Here is a 22,132-nt window from a genome sequence, read left to right on the forward strand (position 1 = left end):
TGGCTATTGGATTAGCATGCCCTCTGGTGGTCTAAAGAGGTTCACATTTTCCCAAACGGCAACTAAGTTTCCTTTTCACTGTGCAAGTGCTGTACTTGAGGGAGACTTAAGTTTATCTAATTTTTAATTGAGTTCACATTTTGGCACTTTAAAATAATTGTAATAATCTTGTTGCGGCTTTAATATAACCCTGAGGTTAGCTCTGATTGGACTCCTATTCTCATTATCTGTCTTCTAAATATAGACTTCATATTTTATTATTATTTATTCATACTAATTCATCTGTTTATTTTCCTATTTAGTTAAGCATACGGATTAAAGACGTGTCAAAATGAACCTGTAAATATTCACAATGGGACTAATCCCATGCCATTCTACACATAGCCACTGGATGGTGGTCAAAACAAATAAATGCCTTGTCTGATCTGAAGTTGAAAGTTTTGAACTGAGATTGAGACAACACTTTGTAATAAGTCTGCAATTTTGATACAATTGGAGAAGGTCAGTCAAGGAACCTTGGATTTTCTCCTCTAATGCATTTTGAGAAAGAGGGCAGGAGAGAGTATGCAAGGAATCAAGGAAAGACGATTGAAAAAGAGCCCAGTTCTCCATCACCTGAGCGGTCGCAAGCTGTTAGATCCTAATTTGACCCTTGCTTCACACACCTTCACCTGTACAAAGACCCCAGTCTGTGATGGCCCCAGTACCTCTATCATCCAGCCACTCTTCCTGCTGCTTGGCCTTTTGGAGGAGGGATGTACAGAATCATCAAACCAGCTGGAGCCTCTGACTAATGCCTGCCTAGGGAGAGCAGGGGGTCTGCTACTCTGCTGCTGCTCCCTCACACATCAAATGTCACAGGAAGTAGTCCAAACACCATGCTGCCTCCCCTCCTCTGTGACGCCGCACGCTCCCAGCGTGGAAGTGGAGCCCTGTGTGAGTGTGTGTGTGTGCGCATGTGTGTGTGTTTGAAATGTGGATGGATGATCCGCTGGCTGTCATGCATCATTTCATGTGAAGAGATTAATTGGACTTAAATCATTAATTTTCCATTACTTCCATTCGTGGGTTGTTCACTCTCTTGCTAATTGAGAATTACAAAGTATAAATGAACCAGATGGATGCATAAAGGATCTACACTACTACAGTACTAAAATTATGTTCAATCATTTTGGGTGCCATCCATAAAATCACACTTGTACATGTCTTGACAACAATCACTGTGCAGTTCTCATTCAAGGTTCTCCCACTATCAAATTGAATTGACGTCAGAATGATAGCAATGAAAGCATTTTCTGTTTCCTTAGTGATACATATAAATATATATTTATTTTCTGGTCACAATTCCCCTTCCGCTTGAGATAGGGGAATCATCTCTTAAATAATTATGAATAGATCCACCATTGAGCACAAAAACAACACTTGTTACAGAATATTTTACATAGGAATAACATCTGTCAGACAAACCATGCCTGACAACATGATCCAATAAGACAGAAAAATAGAAGAACATTTAAAGACTGTCATGCCAACCACAGATTCAACTACTTGATAGAAAGAAAGTTACACCTATAACTAGTGCCTAGAGTTTTTCCTGATCAGGTAACATGGTCAGGAAAAAACATCAGGCCTTAATTATGATGAAAACTATAACACTATGAACATATACAAAACATATACTATGAAATGTAGAGTTCATTTTATTGTGCACTTTTCAGGGCATTCTAATGTTGCTATTCTTTGTGTGGGAAATCTGGACGTGTGCAATTGCATGAATCAACTTGGGCAGAGATGAAATGGTATGAAATGAACAGCCGAACCCCAACCAGAACAGAAGCTGCTGTATATCGAAGCCCAGTTCTGTTAACGACAGTAAGTTCCGTTTGGGTGAGTGAGAATCAATGACACAAGCCTTTTTTATCCTCAATTATGCAAACAAAACAACATAATATTCTCCTGAGAGTTGCATAATCTACATTAAAAAAAATCCTTACATTAAAGTTTTACATAATGAATGAAGAGAGCTGACAGCTTATTAGCACCTGATATTACACTAACAAAATGTGGGGTCCAACAAGTGTTCTTCTAAGATCCTAAAAGTTCCTCGAAGAACCTTAGGGTTCTTGGCTCTGAAAAATGCACCCGAAAGGTTCTTCCAAGAACCCCAAAGGGGGTGGGGTTCATCGAGGAACCTCCTTAGTTGGTGGGGGTTCTTGCAGGAACCTAACTGCCCAACTGAAACATTTGGATTTGAGATGACAGCAGGTGCAAGCAGAGAAACATATAAAGATCTCAATGTAAGGTAAGGTTTCTCCCTTGTTTGATCTACATTTATATTGTTTTATGATCATACCATATTTTTTTATATATATATATATATTTGTAGAAATGGTAGTGTTGTTTGACATTTTGTCCATTTTCTAAAACAGAAAATGGACACAATTCAATGGATATCAATCAACAAAGTAGTAATAATATGTTAAAGGCTATAGCTGCATTGGGTGCAGATGACTGAACTTTTGTGTGTGTCTGAGTCTGCAGGTATACTGGCCAGTAGGCAGACAAAGGTATGTACAATTGGTATTGGTATGTTGTGCACATCACATGTATCATCTACAGTTCATTTTGGTTTCTCTAAACCCTTACAAGACTCAGTCACAGCAGCATCCCTTACCTCTTCAATGAAAATCCCAGAGGCGTCTACATTATGGACAAGGGATTTGTATAAAAAACATTATCAAAAGTGAAAAATTGCTTTTCATTCACATTTACCAAAGAAACCAAGTTATGAATACTGCCATGTGCACATATTTTTTTTTTAATAATCTGTATAATTGCTTTTTTTATGGATTCACACACTTCACCCTCCCACAATCTGAATAAATGCTCATGGATGTAATGACAGATTCAGATTTGTGACAGCAGTGGGGTTCCTGTTCCTCTAGTCTACTGGGTGGTGTTGACTGTCCACCAACAGTCTCAACGTGTTTTAACACTTTTTCTTTAATCGATTGCTATTGAGTCAGTGATGCTTTTGGCCGTGCCCCATCAGAGCCACTATATATAGCATTTTACTGTGTGTATGTTGTGGGTTATGGAGCTATATTTGATTACTTTTACATGATCATAACCTCATCCTTTGTTTTTCAGCCTTTTGAGGCTTCTTACAATGGGAGACGTCGCGTGCCGGAAGATGGGTGACGCTCTTTCGCTTTAAAATAAAACCTACAACTCCGCCTACTGGTAGTCATTCGATTGATTTACTCTCCCGGTGTTCATAGGCAAGGCTTGCATTAACCTCAGAAGACTCCAACCTTGGAATATTTACTGAGAAAACGAAGTTAAACTGATACACACTTCAATGTAGCATAAACCCACGAGGTTGAATTTAGTGGAATAACTCTGGGTCGAATGGTTTTCCTTTGTTGTGACAGGACACATTTCGTTTTGACAATATTTGGTGGCCACCCACCTCAACACGTTTGACACAGACAGCAGCCCATTTGTCGCGTGGTGTGAGGACAGTTGGTCTCAGGACTTCGTAAAATATTCCTACAACTTCACTTGGGAGAAAAAGCCTGAAATAATTGATAAAGGTAAGTGTTGTCATATCCAAGCGATTATCTGAGCAGTTGAAGTAAGTGGGTGCCATGTCATGGTATCAAAGTAGTTTTTTGTTGAAAAGGAACAAGAAACGGTGGTTATTTACCTTTTATGACAAAGTAACCTACCTATTTGTTCATTCACTCAGGAGAAGTTGTTGCCTTTTTATTTCTGTACATTTAGTAACTTCAGAAGCTCACATGCATGGCACGCTTATCATGAAATATTAATTCATTCACACCATGAATTAACCTAATAGGCTACAAAGGACACGCCCGTGTATGCGAGACATAGCCTATGGTTGGAAAACCCTAACTGTATTGGGAGAAAATCTGACTATATTTAGCTACGGATGTATTATTATCTATTTATAGGCTACACACCACCTCAGACAACCAGCCTAAACAGGCATTTTCATCTGTCCATTTTACAGACAAATAAATCTGCCATCAATGGCAGTAACTTTCACTATTCTTGAACATGCAGGTTTCACTTCCAGATCTATGGCTGTATGAAGCAGCAGTAAACATAGGATAACAGCCCCCTTTTGACTAATGCACATACCCTAATTCACATGCATCTCTGAATTGTGGTATGGCAGCGGCGGCCCTCCCATTAGGGCGTTAGGGGCTGCGCTCCACTTGTAATTGCAAAACAAAACATGCTTGTGATAAAAAAAAGTAACCATTTTAATTTAAATATTATACCATTAATGGATTTTGTTTTAAATGTGTCCCTGGTTCGATTTCAGGCTGTATCCCATCCAGCTGTGATTATGAGTCCCATAGGGCGGTGCACAATTGGCCCAGCGTTGGCCGGGGTAGGCTGTCATTGTAAATAATATTTTTTTTTCTTAACTGACTTGCCTAGTTAAATAAAGGTTAAATAAAAAATAGGCTGTCTTGTTGCGCTCAAATGTTTGCTCTAGTCTTCCTCCCAATATTTATCTCGCACCATATGGCTTACTTCTGCACGACTAGATCTGCTCTATCAGGTACAGATGGCGCTAATTGTAATTAACTTGTAAATAAATAATCATAACAGTCATGGAAGCCTGAGAACTGATAATCCAGACCTCTACATCCAACTAACTAGAACACTAGCTAGAACCTTCTCATGGCGGATCTTGTAGGACAAAAAAAGCAAGACTGTGGCTTATTGTTTTCCCCCATGTTGTTCATCAGGCTCTAATGTAGCTAGGTGACAGGGCGACATGTTGTGTACTACAATTGTATTAAACCGGGTGTATCACAAAGCATGATCAAATGAATTAGGCAGCTACAGTAATTTTGAGAAACATAAATATTTGTTTTGTTTATTTTATTACATTATTTTTTTTTTTTTATATAATTAACCAGTCGATCTACCATTGATAAGCAGCTAGCTAGTTGGTAGCTTGCTAGCTCCCATGCCAATTTCATGTCTTTCAAAACTAATATCTGACTAACTCTGAAATTTGAAGTTATTTCAAAATGAAAGTTAACTGGCTAGTGCCACATGCTTTGTGACATTGTTAGCTAGTTAGATGTGTGTTCACTTATTGCATTTGCATGGTTGTTGCGTTCTACCTAGTGCACTCATTCGCTGGCTGCTCGTTCTAAACAGTAAATAGTATAATCTAATCTGTTCAAAACAGTGGCAGAATGTGCCGCATGTGAACATTTGGTTTTTGACAAGCAAAAGTGAAATAGGTGTATTTATGCTGTTGTTCAAATGCACAGGTTTCTTTGAGAAGATGCATAAAGCAACTACCAGTAGTTCAAAAACTTGGCATCATATTTCTGTCATGCTGCTTTGTTGACAACTCCAACCACCTGGTGCCCTGGGTATTCAGCCAATCAGCGGCCTTCACTGATGTATGGCAAATTTCAAAATGCATAAAAACAAACTGCAGATATGTACACAGAGGAAATCATGAATAAGGTCGCGTGAACCTGCCAGTACCAAGTAGAAAAAGCGGGTTTTTTGCAATTCGTTCCAGTCATTGGCAGCAGAGAACTGTAAGGAAAGGCGGCCAAAGGAGGAATTGGCTTTGGGGGTGACCAGTGAAATATACCTGCTGGAGCGCGTGCTACGTGTGGGTGCTGCTATGGTGACCTGTGAGCTGAGAATAGGCGGGCCTTTACCTAGCAGAGACTTATAGATGACCTGGAGCCAGTGGGTTTGGCGACGAATATGAAGCGAAGGCCAGCCAACGAGAGCGTACAGGTCGCAGTGGTGGGAAGTATATGGGGCTTTGGTGACAAAACGGATGGCACTGTGATAGACTGCATCCAATTTGCTGAGTAGAGTGTTGGAGGCTATTTTGTAAATGACATCGCCGAAGTCAAGGATCGGTAGGATAGTACGTTTTACGAGGGTATGTTTGGCAGCGTGAGTGAAGGATGCTTTGTTGCGAAATAGGAACCCGATTCTAGATTTAATTTTGGATTGGAGATGCTTAATGTGAGTCTGGAAGGAGAGTTTACAGTCTAACCAGACACCTAGGTATTTGTAGTTGTCCACATATTCTAAGTCTGAACCGTCAAGATGTAGTGATGCTGGACAAGCGGGCAGGTGCGGGCAGCGATCGGTTGAAGAGCATGCATTTAGTTTTACTTGCATTTAAGAGCAGTTGGAGGCCACAGAAGGAGAGTTGTATGGCATTGAAGCTCATCTGGAGGTTAGTTAACACAGTGTCCAAAGAAGGGCCAGAAGTATACAGAATGGTGTTGTCTGCTATCTATGTTCTGTCAAAAATGCTATCAACTTTGACTGACGTGTGTTGTGTGAGGCAATGCATTTTACTTTTGACACTCTCACCACTCAGGTTTTTGATGCCAATCTCTCTACACTCTGATGTAGACAGACTAGAAGTCTCGTATTATTGGCGAGTGTGAACTTAAAAACATCAATCATCATAGATATTGGTGTCTAAATGCTGATATGTGTTATTTTTGTATGGATAACTCCGCATAATTGCAGCAGTCTGGCTAGGACAGGCACAGGAAAATGGACTAGAACATTCCATGGAATGCACTTGTGTCCTCAACAGTTATTCTTATTATGTGTTTCATGTGTACACACCAAACACGCTGATCGGGGTGCCCACAGCCTACTCCTTGACTAGAGTTTGAGTCAGTTTCAGTTTCACAGTAAATGATTCTGAGGAAGAGAGTATCAGTCTCACTGTTAACCTATTTTTAAATTGCTCATAATACAAATGTTAAGATGACATGAAATGTTACGTGATGGACTCTAATATCTGGAACCTTTTCTTAGACTATTTTTGTTTATGTATGTAGTTCTCAACATTTCTTTGCATAATTGCTCTTGGGGGCATAAACTGCCAGAGGAATGTTTATTCCATAAATGGTGCCATCGTTTTTTTTTTTATAGCCAGTGTGTGTTCCTTGAGAAAGGCAACAGTCAAGATCTGCTGTTGGTCTTATATCTATAATAAGAGCTTCTATCACTAAGGCAACAACTGCATGTTTAGCAGTCGAGATGAGATGGCAGTATGGCATTATCCTAATTAACATGTGGGAGCGGAAGATGGTGAGCGAGCCTATTATTACAGCCTGTCCCATGGGAGTTAAGCCATCCACAACCACCTACCCTCTCTCTGACCCCCCATGTATCCTGGTGTGATGAGTAGGCCTAATGTAAGAACGGGGTCACTGCATGCCTAACCACACCCCTTTAGCACTACCACTGGAGGACAAGAACGTGATGTGGGGGGGCAGGGTCAGTTCCACTGCTAGACTGGGGATTTGAAATTCTCACCTTATGTATAGTACTTTCAATCATATGACTTCTATCTTTGGTTTTTGTAGAAAGGCAAACAGCCTGTCTTAAGGCATCCACACGCTTCCCAAACGAAACAGTTCGGAAGAGTTCATCCACTGAAGTAGCTAGCAAGTTTACTAGATACAGTTGAAGTCGGAAGTTTACATACACTTAGGTTGGAGTCATTAACTTGTTTTTCAACCACTCCACAAATTTCTTGTCAACAAACTATAGTTTTGGGAAGTCAGTTAGGACATCTACTTTGTGCATGACACAACTCATTTTTCCAACAATTGTTTACAGACAGATTATTTCACTTAGAATTCACGGTCACAATTCCAGTGGGTCAGAAGTTTACATACACTAAGTTGACTGTGCATTTAAACAGCTTGGAAAATTCCAGAAAATTGTCATGGCTTTAGAAGGCAAACAGCCTGTCTTAAACATGCGTACTATTGTTTGTACAGATGAACGTGGTACCTTCAGGCGTTTGGAAATTGCTCCCAAGGATGAACCAGACTTGTGGAGGTCTACAATTTTTTTTCTGGGGTCTTGGCTGATTTATTTTCATTTTCCCATGATGTCAAGCAAAGAGGCACTGAGTTTGAAGGTAGGCCTTGAAATACATCCACAGGTACACCTCCAATTGACTCAAATGATGTCAATTAGCCTATTAACCTCTTGAGGATACCGTAGGATAGGGGGCGCCACAGCGCATTTTGAAAAAAAATCGTTCCCATTTTCAACGGCCTACTAATCAAACTCAGAAGATAGGGCATGCATATACTTATTATATATGGATAGAAAACACTCTAAAGTTTCTAAAACTGTTTGAATGGTGTCTGTGAGTATAACAGAACTCAAATGGCAGTCAAAACCCCGAGACCGATTGAAACAGGAAGTGGAATTCTGAATTGTGGACTTGACTTCTCATCTTTCCTTATTAATCACACCGTTAACCATGGTTCAGTGAGCACTTCCTATTGCTTCCACTAGATGTCGCCAGTCCTTTCACAGTGGTTTGAGCCTTATAGAGTCAAAACTCAGTGAATGACACGAGTTTGAAATTGGTCACAGGGGATGGGCCATCACCATTATGACGCCGGCGGCCATGTCTGCCCCCACCTTTGGATACGGTTTTAAAGGCCATGACATCATCCCCCTCGAATCTTATTGGCTCTCTTGGTGTTAGAGGCCCTGAAGATTTATTTTATACAACGTTTGACATGTTTGAACGAACCTACATGCGCGAGCATTGCATTCATTCTGAACTTCAGAGCTGCGCTTCGAGAGAGCCATAGGACGCGCTACCAACATCAGGCTAATGGAACGTGAAGTATGGACTTTTTGACCGAAAATACATCTGTTGTGGACCTGGGATGCTTTCTGATGAAGACAACTAAAGGTAGGCGATTATTGACAATATTATAGAAGATAAGACGTGACATGAGATTCTTTCCAAGATGGCGCCGAGCTCTGTATATTAGCTAATTTTCTGAGTATCGCATCTCCTTTTATCGCAAAGTGTGATTACCCAGTAAAGTTAAAACCTCTTGAGGATACCGTAGGATAGGGGGCGCCACAGCGCATTTTGAAAAAAAATCGTTCCCATTTTCAACGGCCTACTAATCAAACTCAGAAGATAGGGCATGCATATACTTATTATATATGGATAGAAAACACTCTAAAGTTTCTAAAACTGTTTGAATGGTGTCTGTGAGTATAACAGAACTCAAATGGCAGTCAAAACCCCGAGACCGATTGAAACAGGAAGTGGAATTCTGAATTGTGGACTTGACTTCTCATCTTTCCTTATTAATCACACCGTTAACCATGGTTCAGTGAGCACTTCCTATTGCTTCCACTAGATGTTGCCAGTCCTTTCACAGTGGTTTGAGCCTTATAGAGTCAAAACTCAGTGAATGACACGAGTTTGAAATTGGTCACAGGGGATGGGCCATCACCATTATGACGCCGGCGGCCATGTCTGCCCCCACCTTTGGATACGGTTTTAAAGGCCATGACATCATCCCCCTCGAATCTTATTGGCTCTCTTGGTGTTAGAGGCCCTGAAGATTTATTTTATACAACGTTTGACATGTTTGAACGAACCTACATGCGCGAGCATTGCTTTTATTATGAACTTCAGAGCTGCGCTTGGAGAGAGCCATAGGACGCGCTACCAACATCAGGCTAATGGAACGTGAAGTATGGACTTTTTGACCGAAAATACATCTGTTGTGGACCTGGGATGCTTTCTGATGAAGACAACTAAAGGTAGGCGATTATTGACAATATTATAGAAGATAAGACGTGACATGAGATTCTTTCCAAGATGGCGCCGAGCTCTGTATATTAGCTAATTTTCTGAGTATCGCATCTCCTTTTATCGCAAAGTGTGATTACCCAGTAAAGTTAATTTAAAATCTGGTATGACGGGTGTTCTCAAGAGATATTCATCTATAAATGTTAGATTGACAATATACATTTAAAAAATCGTTATAGTATAGCAATTTAGGGAAATGTAGCATTGTTTACCGGGACGGTTTTGAGGGGAAATTATGTAGTCAACGTCAGACAGAGATGTAAAATGCTGTTTTTATATATAAATATGACCTTTATTGAACAAAAGAATGCATGCATTGTATAACATGATGTCCTAGGGGTGCCATCTGATGAAGTTTGTAAAAGGTTAGTGCTGCATTTAGCTGTTTTTTGATTATATGTGATGCAAGTGGTTGGTCGGAAAATGGCTATGAAGCTGCTTTTTACGATGGACTCATCTAATATAATCTAATGATTTGCTTTTCCTGTAAAACCTTTTTGAAATCGGACGACGTGGGTCGATTCAGGAGAGGTGTATCTATAAAAAAAAAAAAAATTTGTTTATTTTTTTTAATTTTTAAATTATGATATTTTTTTTATGCTAATTGGCGATATGATTTTTCGCTGGATTTTGATCCCGCTAACGGGATCAGACGCTGAAGAGGTTTTAAACACCATGGGACCACGCCGTCAGACCGCTCAGGAAAGAGATTGTTCATCTCTAGGAGACAGAACACTACTTTGGTGCGAGAAGTGTTCCTGGCACAACACCTCCCTGACCTCCCTATAGGCTGTCTCATCGTTGTCTGTGATCAAGCCTACCACTGTTGTCGTCAGCGAAGTCAATGATGGTGTTGGAGTTAGAGGTCGACCGATTAATCGGAATGGCCGATTTAATTAGGGCCGATTTCAAGTTTTCATAACAATCGGTAGTCGGTATTTTTGGCCACGATTTGCCGAATATTTTTTTTTTATTCATTTTTTTACACCATTATTTAACTAGGCAAGTCAGATTAAGAACACATTCTTATTTTCAATGACGGCCTAGGAACGGGGGTTAACTGCCTTGTTCAGGGGGGATTCGGGGATTCATTTTTGCGACCTTCCGGTTACTAGTCCAACGCTTTAACCACCTGCCTTACATTGCACTCCACGAGGAGCCTGCATGCTAGGCTGACTACCTGTTACGCGAGGGCAGCAAGAAGCCAAGGTAAGTTTCTAGTTAGCATTAAACTTACCTTATAAAAAACTATCAATCTTAACATAATCACTAGTTAACTACACATGGTTGATGATATTACTAGTTTATCTAACGTGTCCTGCGTTGCATATAATCGATGCGGTGCCTGTTAATTTCTCATCGAATCACAGCCTACTTCGACAACCGGGTGATGGTTTAACAATCGCATTTGCGAAAAAAGCACTGTCGTTGCACCAATGTACCTAACCATAAACATCAATGCCTTTCTTTAAAATCAATACACAAGTATATATTTTTAAAGCTGCATATTTAGTTAATATTGCCTGCTAACATGAATTTGTGTCACTTCTCTAGCATTCCGTTCAAGCAGTCAGGGTATATACAGCAGTTTGGGCCGCCTGGCTCATTGCGGACTGTGTGAAGTCCATTTATTCCTAACAAAGGCCGTAATTAATTTGCCTGAATTGTACATAATTATGACATAACATTGAAGGTTGTGCAATGTAACAGGAATATTTAGACTTAGGAATGCCACCCGTTAGATAAAATACGGAACGGTTCCGTATTTCACTGAAATAATAAACATTTAGTTTTCGAAATGATAGTTTCCGGATTCGACCATATTAATGACCAAAGGCTCGTATTTCTGTGTGTTATTATGTTATAATTAAGTCTATGATTTGATATTTGATAGAGCAGTCTGACTGAGCGATGGTAGGCAGCAGTAGGCTCGTAAGCATTCATTCAAACAGCACCTTCGTGCGTTTGCCAGCAGCTCTTCGCAATTCTTCAAGCATTGTGTTGTTTATGACTTCAAGCCTATCAACTCCCAAGATTAGGCTGGTGTTACCGATGTGAAATGGCTAGCTAGTTAGCGGGTGCACGCTAATAGCGTTTCAAACGTCACTCGCTCTGAGACTTGGAGTAGTTGTTCCCCTTGCTCTACATGGGTAACGCTGCTTCGAGGGTGGCCGTTGTCGATGTGTTCCTGGTTCGAGCCCAGGTAGGAGCGAGGAGAGGGACGGAAGCTATACTGTTACACTGGCAATACTAAAGTGCCTATAAGATTATCCAATAGTCAAAGGTGTAGTCATTTAGGTAGGTTACCTTCACTTTCTTGGGCACAGGGACTATGGTGATCTGCTTGAAACATGTAGGTATTACAGACTCGGTCAGGGAGAGGTTGAAAATGTCGGTGAAGACACTTGCTAGTTGGTGCATGCATGCTTTGCGTACACGTCCTGGTAATCCGTCTGGGCCTTGTGAATTTTGACCTGTTTAAAGATCTTGCTCACATCGGCTACATCCGGAACAGCTGGTGCTCAAATGTATGCTTCAGTGTTGCTTGCCTTGAATGCATTTAGCTTGTCTGGTGTCTTGTGTCACTGGGCAGCTCGCGGCTGGGTTTCCATTTTGTAGTCCGTAATAGTTTGCAAGCCCTGCTACATCCAATGAGTGTCAGAGCCGGTGTAGTAGGATTCAGTCTTAGTTTTGTATTGATGCTTTGCCTGTTTGGTGGTTCGTTTGAGGGCATAGCGCAATTTCTTATATGCACCCTGATTAGTGTCCCGCTCCTTGAAAGCGGCAGCTCTAGCCTTTCACTCGTTGCAAATGTTGCCTGTAATCCATGGCTTCTGGTTGGGGTATGTACTAGGGATGCATTTTTGTCAGATACCGATATATACAATATTTTCCTTGCCAAAAAAACTATACCGATATTTTAATCATTCTAGTACAGTTAAATAGTTGAAATACACACACACACACACACTGACCAAAAAGTTATTTTGTCCATATTACTAGTAAAACATAATCAAAACCTATTTCTTTCACTTACTTGTTGTGCTGTTTTGTTGCTAATTTGTTCAGTCTCAACCAGAATTTAATCATACAGTACATGTCAAGCCTTGAAGTTTCAGCTCTGTCTGTCTGTGGCCTCTCCTCCTCGCTGTGCACTGTTTTTTGTGTCCTTTTCCATTTTGTCCAGCTGTAAACCCTGTTTGTTGTCTGCATCGAAGTAGCGGTCCTTGTACCTAGCATCGAGCATGGCAGCGACACCGTAAAGTGGCTCCGAGAGAATGCCACTGAATCGCTTGTTTATAGCCTCAAGTACTTTTGCAAGTTTTAACCCCACGTTCTGTGTCGGCAGTTTTGTTGAGCAGGCGTTTCAATGCCATTACTGATAGTATAACATCTGCTGCAGATGTAGTTGATTAGCTTATTTCTCGAGTGAGTTGTTCGAACGGAGCTAGGAGTGTATTCGTGTTCTCAAATGCCATTGAAGTGGCAGCAGCGGTATGAGAACCAGCACATTCTTGAGCATGCAATACGGCTTTCCTCAGTATGAAATCCTCATCAACTCACTGTGCTGTCAGACTCAGCATGCTCATGGGACTGACAGTCAGTCGTGTCAGTCATGAAGCTAATAGCAGTGACCCCCATAGCAAGTAGCTCAGGGATATGCGTTTCAACAATACTTTGTAACTCCAGTAGGGCAACATCTGAAAAATAGCGCCTACTTGGCAGTGTGTACCGGGGCTTGAGGTGCTCGGTCAGTCAGCAAAAGCCAACATCATCCACGACAGAGAACGGTTGATTGTCAAGAGCAATGAATTTCATTATCTTGGTGTTAATGGATTTCGCCTTTGAGGTGTCTCGTTGAAATTTTCTTACTCTTTCAAATGACTGCTCGATTTGAACTTTTTTAGTTGTTGGAAGTGCGTGCTTAGTGTTTTTCTGCTTTTCTGTGTAGCACTGTATTTTTCTTGTCATATACCTACGTTATATAGGTATGCACGTCAGCTTTGACATAGGTTTTGCACATCGCCATTAAACTTAACATCGGGCCGATGCCGACGTTGGCATTTTTAGCTAATATCACCCGATTCCGATATGCTTATCGATTAAAAAAAAAATAAAATAATTATATTGCACATCCCTAATATGTACGTACGGTCACTGTGGGGAAGATGTCGTCAATGCACTTATTGATGAAGCCTCTGATTGAGGTAGTATACTCCTCAATACCATTGGATGACTTCTTGAGTTTGAGGAAAGTGTATACTGGCTGCAGCATCTCAAAATGGACAAACGGTACTATTGCTGCTTTTTCCTCATTCTTCAAGCGAAGGTCTTTTAATGGAACTTTTTTTTACTTTTCATCTGAACTTTGTGCCCGCACTTTGTGCATTTGGATTACTGGACTAAATGCGCCAATTTCAACTGAGGTTTTTGGACATAAAGATGAACTTTATTGAACAAAACACACATTTATTGTCTAACATGGAGTCTTGGGAGTGCCATCCGGTGAAGATCATCAAAGGTTAGTGATTAATTGTAACGCTATTTCTGACTTTTGTGACACAATGGCTGTATGGTTTCTGTGGCTAGGCGCTGACCTAACAATCACATGGTGTGCTTTCGCCGTAAAGCCTTTTTGAAATCGGACACTGTGGCTGGATTAACAAGAAGTTTATCTTTAAAATGGTGTATAATACTTGTATGTTTGAGGAATTTTAATTATGAGATTTCTGTTGTTTGAACTTGGCGCTCTGCAATTTCACTTGCTGTTGACGAGGTGGGACGCTCATGTCCCGAACAATCCCAGAGAGGTTAAGGGAGTATGCGAGTGCACTAGCTGAGGCGCCAGCAGTACTGAAGCATGCTGATTCCTTTACCTGATTAGATCAGTAAGGATTTTACCCCGCTTATTGCTAGCAATTAAATCTTCTTTGAACATCATTGGCATAAGGGCTGGGAATTGCCAGGGATGATACGATATTATCACAATACGATATGTATTGCTATTCTCACGCTTATCTCGATTTCTATATGTATTGCAATTCGTTACTGATTTTTGTGTTTCGATGTTCCAAACATTTTGCTCACCTGTCCGCTGCAGAAGGACAAGAGAGCCATAAGAAAAGTTTTGATCAGTCATGGAAATAAAAGTGCTGAAAACAAATTGGCTCCCTATTTATAAAGAAGATGGAGAAAAGGCTATGAAGGAAAAATACTGTTTTGGTGCAGGTATAGCGAACTAGCGCAAAAATAGTATTTGATATTGTCAATACGATATATTGTCAGAAATAATATCCTGACATGTATCTGTATAGATTCCCCCCCATCACTACCGTAAATTCCGGACTATAAGCCGCAACTTTTTCCCCACGCTTTTAACCTCGCTGCTTAAACAATGACGTGGCTAATATATGGATTTTTCCCGCTTTCAAATTTGTGGGTCCTGACAGCGTGGAGCATTGTCAAAAAATCCACTATCATCAACGGGTTTCGAAAGGCTGGACTGCTGCGTGTTGAAGAGGGCTCAGCGGGGGATTTGCCTCCGGATGAAAGTGACGAGAGCGACAATGAAAACGATCCAATATCAGATGAAGCAATTCTGAGGCTATTCAACTCCGACACTGAAGGAGATGACTTCAGTTGTTTCAGTGCACAGGAGGAGGAAGATAGTGACCAATGACTTTCTTGGTAGGCTGCTGTTTACTGCACATTTTTTATTTTTTGTTACATGCCGTGTTTTGTTAAAGCCTATTTATTTTTGTTACAAGCCGTGTTTCGTTAAAGCCTGTGTAACGTTCATTTGTTTCAATGTACCGGTAGGCACCTGCGGCTTATAGACATGTGCGGCTTATTTATGTTCAAAATAATACTTTTTTTTAAATTCAGTGGGTGCGGCTTATATTCAGGTGCGCTTAATAGTCCGGAAATTACGGTAATTGATATGTTTACTTAGTCTCCATAGCGAATCAAAGCAAGAGGCACCCAATCATGTTATATTTCTACCCCCACGGTGAAATGCAACACTAGTCTAACCATATGGTGAGTCAGAGCCAACAGTGTTCCTTCTCTTTGCAGACACATGTTTATCCTGTAAAACAAGTATGAAATGAACCTTCCAATGATTAGAAGAGTCAGTAGCGCCACAGCTCTCTCTATATGGGAAAGAGATTTTCAAGGAGAAGGACTGCTTAACAGACTGGGCTTGTCTGTCCCTGACTGTCTACCTCAACTCTGTGAGGAGAACGTCACCTGGCACAGATCAGTCCCCTGATAGAGGACATAGCTTTGTGTGATGCCAACAACAGACAGATGGCTACCGACCAGCCATCTATTGCCCATCCATACAGATGGCACCTGCCTGTATACTGCCTGCGTCTACGTTCAGTACAGTAAAACACGGGCTGTACTGTAGAGCACACAATGAGTTAATGAGAATGGCGATGGCGTTTGTTCGTTCACACAACTCAACAATAGTTCCTCCTGTGTCTGCATGCCACAGAGGCCTTTGTCAGCAGTTTCCTTTCCAGGCCACTGTATCAGCACCTATGATTAGGAGCCAACACCAGAATTACTTTCCCTGGCCTACCTCGACCTGCCGGACAGACTGGGAGGGAGAGCTGAGCCATTGTTTTAATACTGAGCAGGCAACACCAGCATGATACGGGGAACATTGTGTGAGGCAGACGGGACAAGGTTTGAGGAAGCGCCCCAGGTGGAAGTGTATGTAACATGAGATCGGCCAGTCAAAGCACTGTTTGTTCAAACGTAGGGCCTGGTTCTGTTGCTCCTTCATCTGAGAAGCTGCTTCAGCCAACAAACTAGAGGCAGTTAAAATGGAAATATTTTTCTAGGGGTTATTTTTCATGTGGAGGTATAACCATGCCACCGAGATACATCTCTGCAGTCTTTGACAGAGGTTCTCTGCTGGCATAACCAAGGGCCTTTTTGTTGTAAAAGAGCAGGAATCCTTGTGATTTGTTAGGTAAGAATCCCCAGCTGTGTGGAGAAAGGTCAAAATGAGAGGCGAATCGCCTCGTTGGGAAGAACGTATCGAGAATTGTAAAGAGTTCTTACCAAACAGTAGGCCTACTGCGTCTGTCCTGGAGCAGCTGGTCAAATTGTTGCAATTACACATTATGAATTGCTATAAAATTCGCAGTTTTATCAAACGGACCATAGCATAATTAATGATCTCTCTCCATTCCACTATCTAGTATGTCCTGAGTATCCAAAAATAAGTATAATTTCGGATTTAATTTCATCCCTAAAAGTTCGTGGTCCATACATAATAAGTCATTTTACAAAGACAATTACGTGGCTGAGTGATGAGAGTATTAAGTCTCCTTTAGTGCACTGTAATAGCTCTAGCTATGTAGCCTCCTCTGTATCTAAAAGTGTTCTAAAAACCAACCACAGGGAACATCCCCTCACACAAACTGCTGCTACTGTAGTCATACGTTTTCAAATACTTTCATAGCTTCTTTAGACTGCAAAAAAAGTATAGAAGACAGGCTTTCTTGATATGAAACTCAGGTGGAGAGGAGGGTTCCCCAGATGGCCTACACCTGCTGTCAGTTTTGGTATAGTAGAGAAGCAGCAATAGAGGCAGGTGCAGGGTGCATTCCATGGTGCAGTGTCTGCCAACTCCTCTAGCTATTGGCTGTCCTAAAAGTCGCTAGAAGTCGCTAAATGACATGATCACCTAATTTGCATAATTGGCCATGTGCATGTTATTGTGATGGACACAGTAGGTGAGAGGAATAACGTCGTGGGAGAGACAAAAAGTGAGTAAAAAACACCCTAAATATGTTTAGAACTACAAATGAACTTTCTTCTGTCGATTCTTGTTTTTATGTCACAATTCCGAACCCTCCTCCTGGGCTTGGGACCGGCAAAAGTGACCCAAAAGAGACTCTGGCGACCCAAAAGAGACTCTGGCGGAGTTACTTAGTTTTTTATTTAATGAAATGTTTTTGTTTTTTAGTTTTCTTAATTTCGTTTGGTTTTTAACCTTTACATTTTACCTTATGGTCCACTTAGAAACCTACAAGTCACAGTAAAACATGAACATTTTAACCATAACATTTTTTACTTTTTTTGTTGTTGTGTACAATCTACATTAACCTCTTACATCTAGACGTTCCGCTAGCGGAACACCTGCTCCAATATCCAATGATGGGCGTGGCGCGAAATACAAACTCCTCTAAAATCCGAAAACTTCAATTTTTCAAACATGACTATTTTACAGCATTTTAAAGACAAGACTCTCGTTAATCTAACCACACTGTCCAATTTCAAAAAGGCTTTACAGCGAAAGCAAAACATTAGATTATGTCAGCAGAGTACCCAGCCAGAAATAATCAGACACCCATTTTTCAAGCTAGCATATAATGTCACAAAAAACAAAACCACAGCTAAATGCAGCACTAACCTTTGATGATCTTCATCAGATGACAACCCTAGGACATTATGTTATACAATGCATGCATGTTTTGTTCAATCAAGTTCATATTTATATCAAAAACCAGCTTTTTTACATTAGCATGTGACGTTCAGAACTAGCATACCCCCCGCAAACATCCGGTGAATTTACTAAATTACTCACGATAAACGTTCACAAAAAACATAACAATTATTTTAAGAATTATAGATACAGAACTCCTCTATGCACTCGATATGTCCGATTTTAAAATAGCTTTTCGGTGAAAGCACATTTTGCAATATTCTCAGTAGATAGCCCAGCCATCACGGCTAGCCATTTAGACACCGACCAAGTTTAGCCCTGACCAAACTCCGATTTACTATTAGAAAAGTTTGATTACCTTTGGTGTTCTTCGTCAGAATGCACTCCCAGGACTTCTACTTCAATAACAAATGTTGGTTTGGTTCAAAATAATCCATAATTATATCCAAACAGCGGCGTTTTGTTCGTGCGTTCAAGACACTATCCGAAGTGTAAATAAGGGTCACGAGCATGGCGCATTTCGTGACAAAAGATTTCTAAATATTCCATTACCGTACTTCGAAGCATGTCAACCGCTGTTTAAAATCAATTTTTATGCCATTTTTCTCATAAAAAAGCGATAATATTCCCACCGGGAATCTGCGTTTAGGTAAACAGACGAAAGAAAACAAAGCATTCGGTCGACTCGGGCATGCGCCTGAGTCTCACAGTACTGTAACCAGCCACTATCCAAACGCGCTACTTTTTTTCAGCCAGAGCCTGCAAAGCCACGATTCAGCTTTTTGCCGCCTTCTGAGAGCCCATGGGAGCCGTAGGAAGTGTCACGTAACAGCAGACATCCTCTGTAATGGATAGAGATAATCAAGAAGGGCAAGAAATTGTCAGACAGGGCACTTCCTGCATGGAATCTTCTCAGGTTTTGGCCTCCCAAATGAGTTCTGTTATACTCACAGACAAACTCACAAACTTTGGAGTGTTTTCTATCCAAAGCTAATAATTATATGCATATTCTAGTTTCTGGGCAGGAGTAATAATCAGATTAAATCGGGTATGTTTTTTATTCGGCTGTGAAAATACTGCCCCCTAGCCATAACAGGTTAACAATCTAAATTGACCAAAATAGACAATAGAAAAAACTGTCAATGGCTATGTGAGAAAATTATGGTAACTAGTCTGGCCCTAATTCAGGTTAAGTGTTTTTTTTTTTATGTAAGCCAGCAGCGGCTTCCCATATGCGCGATTCTTTTGCAGTCTGTACGCCGAGGGGTGAACATCTCCTGCTCTGACTGCAGCTGGGAGGGACTGCTGCTCGAGGACTGGGCCACCTGTGAGTGCTTTGGGACGGGGCCCACGGCAGTACCGCTGCTCGTTGAGAAGAGTAAGAACGATACGTGCTTTCACGTCAGTCTCCAATAACACTAGAAAAAGTTGCTAGATTTGTCGCTAGTCGCTTTTTTGAAAATGTGTTGCTAGAGGGGTCTGAATACTCGCTAAATATAGTGACAAAGTCGCTAAATTGGCAACACTGGCATGGTGCCTTTGCCGGGGGTATTATAGAAAGGAGATAGGAATCCAATGAATGAAGGAATGTATAACACGCCACCCAGCAGACTGTTGATCAATTGCGTTCACGTTATCATGCTGCGTCATGCGCTTGCTAAGCTAATCGTCACGCAATCCCTTCTAGATCAAATCAAAATTTATTTTTATATAGCCCTTCGTACATCAGCTGATATTCTCAAAGTGCTGTACAGAAACCCAGCCTAAAACCCCAAACAGCAAGCAAAGCATGTGAAAGAAGCACGGTGGCTAGGAAAAACTCCCTAGGAAAAACTCCCTAGAAAGGCCAAAAACCTAGGAAGAAACCTAGAGAGGAACCAGGCTATGAGGGGTGGCCAGTCCTCTTCTGGCTGTGCAGGGTGGATATTATAACAGAACATGGTCAAAATGTTAAAATGTTCATAAATGACCAGCATGGTCAAATAATAATAATCATAGTAGTTGTCGAGGGTGCAACAAGCACGTCCGGTGAACAGGTCAGGGTTCCATAGCCGCAGGCAGAACAGTTGAAACTGGAGCAGCAGCACGGCCAGGTGGACTGGGGACAGCAAGGAGTCATCATACCAGGTAGTCCTGAGGCATGGTCCTAGGGCTCAGGTCCTCCGAGAGAAAGACAGAAAGAGAGAAAGAGAGAATTAGAGAGAGCATATTTAAATACACACAGGACACCGGATAAGACAAGAGAAATACTCCAGATGTAACAGACTGACCCTAGCCCCCGACACATAAACTACTGCAGCATAAATACTGGAGGCTGAGACAGGAGGGATCAGAAGACACTGTGGCCCCATCCGATGATACCCCGGACAGGGCCAAACAGGCAGGATATAACCCCACCCACTTTGCCAAAGCACAGCCCCCACACCACTAGAGGGATGTCTCCAACCACCAACTTACCGTCCTAAGACAAGGCCGAGTATAGCCCACAACGATCTCCGCCATGGCACAACCCAAGGGGGGGCGCCAACCCAGACAGGAAGACCACGTCAGTGACTCAACCCACTCAAGTGACGCACCCCTCCCATGGACGGCATGGAAGAACACCAGTAGGCCAGTGACTCATCCTCTGTAAAAGGGTTAGAGGCAGAGAATCCCAGTGGAAAGAGGGGAACCGGCAAGGCAGAGACAGCAAGGGCGGTTCGTTGCTCCAGCCTTTCCGTTCACCTTCACACTCCTGGGCCAGACTATACTTAATCATAGGACCTACTGAAGAGATAAGTCTTCAGTAAAGACTTAAAGGTTGAGACTGAGTCTGCGTCTCTCACATTGGTAGGCAGACCATTCCATAAAAATGGAGCTCTATAGGAGAAAGCCCTACCTCCAGGCGTTTGCTTAGAAATTCTAGGGACAATTAGGAGACCTGCGTCTTGTGACCGTAGCGTACGTGTAGGTATGTACGGCAGGACCAAATCGGAAAGATAGGTAGGAGCAAGCCCATGTAATGCTTTGTAGGTTAGCAGTAAAACCTTGAAATCAGCCCTTGCCTTAACAGGAAGCCAGTGTAGGGAGGCTAACACTGGAGTAATATGATCAAATTTTTTGGTTCTAGTCAGGATTCTAGCAGCCGTATTTAGCACTAACTGAAGTTTATTTAGTGCTTTATCCGGGTAGCCGGAAAGTAGAGCATTGCAGTAGTCCAGCCTAGAAGTAACAAAAGCATGGATTAATTTTTCTGCGTCATTTTTGGACAGAAAATTTCTGATTTTTGCAATGTTACGTAGATGGAAAAAAGCTGTCCTTGAAACAGTCTTGATATGTTCTTCAAAAGAGAGATCAGGGTCCAGAGTAACGCCGAGGTCCTTCACAGTTTTATTTGAGACGACTGTACAACCATCCAGATTAATTGTCAGATTCAACAGAAGATCTCTTTGTTTCTTGGGACCTAGAACAAGCATCTCTGTTTTGTCCGAGTTTAAAAGTAGAAAGTTTGCAGCCATCCACTTCTTCATGTCTGAAACACAGGCTTCTAGCGAGGGCAATTTTGGGGCTTCACCATGTTTCATTGAAATGTACAGCTGTGTGTCGTCCGCATAGCAGTGAAATTTAACATTATGTTTTCGAATGACATCCCCAAGAGGTAAAATATATAGTGAAAACAATAGTGGTCCTAAAACGGAACCTTGAGGAACACCGAAATTTACAATTGATTTGTCAGAGGACAAACCATTCACAGAGACAAACTGATATCTTTCCGACAGATAAGATCTAAACCAGGCCAGAACTTGTCCATATAGACCAATTTGGGTTTCCAATCTCTCCAAAAGAATGTGGTGATCGATGGTATCAAAAGCGGCACTAAGATCTAGGAGCACGAGGAAAGATGCACGAGGACAGATGTTGAGAAACGTGCCTATTTTCCTCAAGTACGCAATGTCACAATTCCAAAGCTATACGATACTAAAGGTAGCCAG

The 22,132-nt window shown here is 41.5% G+C and overlaps 1 protein-coding gene across 4 annotated transcripts in view; it reads left to right on the forward strand.

The window, feature by feature from the left end:
* Positions 1-3,232: 3,232 nt before the first annotated feature.
* The window catches only part of LOC106613071 (glycerophosphodiester phosphodiesterase domain-containing protein 5), a 107,207-nt gene continuing 88,307 nt past the window's right edge, over positions 3,233-22,132 (forward strand). For all 4 annotated transcript variants that reach the window (XR_001330425.2, XR_001330426.2, XM_014214959.2 and 1 more), the window contains exon 1: positions 3,233-3,596. The gene's annotated coding sequence lies outside the window, so the exon portion shown is untranslated. The remainder of the gene's footprint in view (positions 3,597-22,132) is intronic.

The sequence above is a fragment of the Salmo salar genome, chromosome ssa09 (assembly GCF_905237065.1).
Source record: "Salmo salar chromosome ssa09, Ssal_v3.1, whole genome shotgun sequence".
Lineage (NCBI taxonomy): Eukaryota > Metazoa > Chordata > Actinopteri > Salmoniformes > Salmonidae > Salmo > Salmo salar.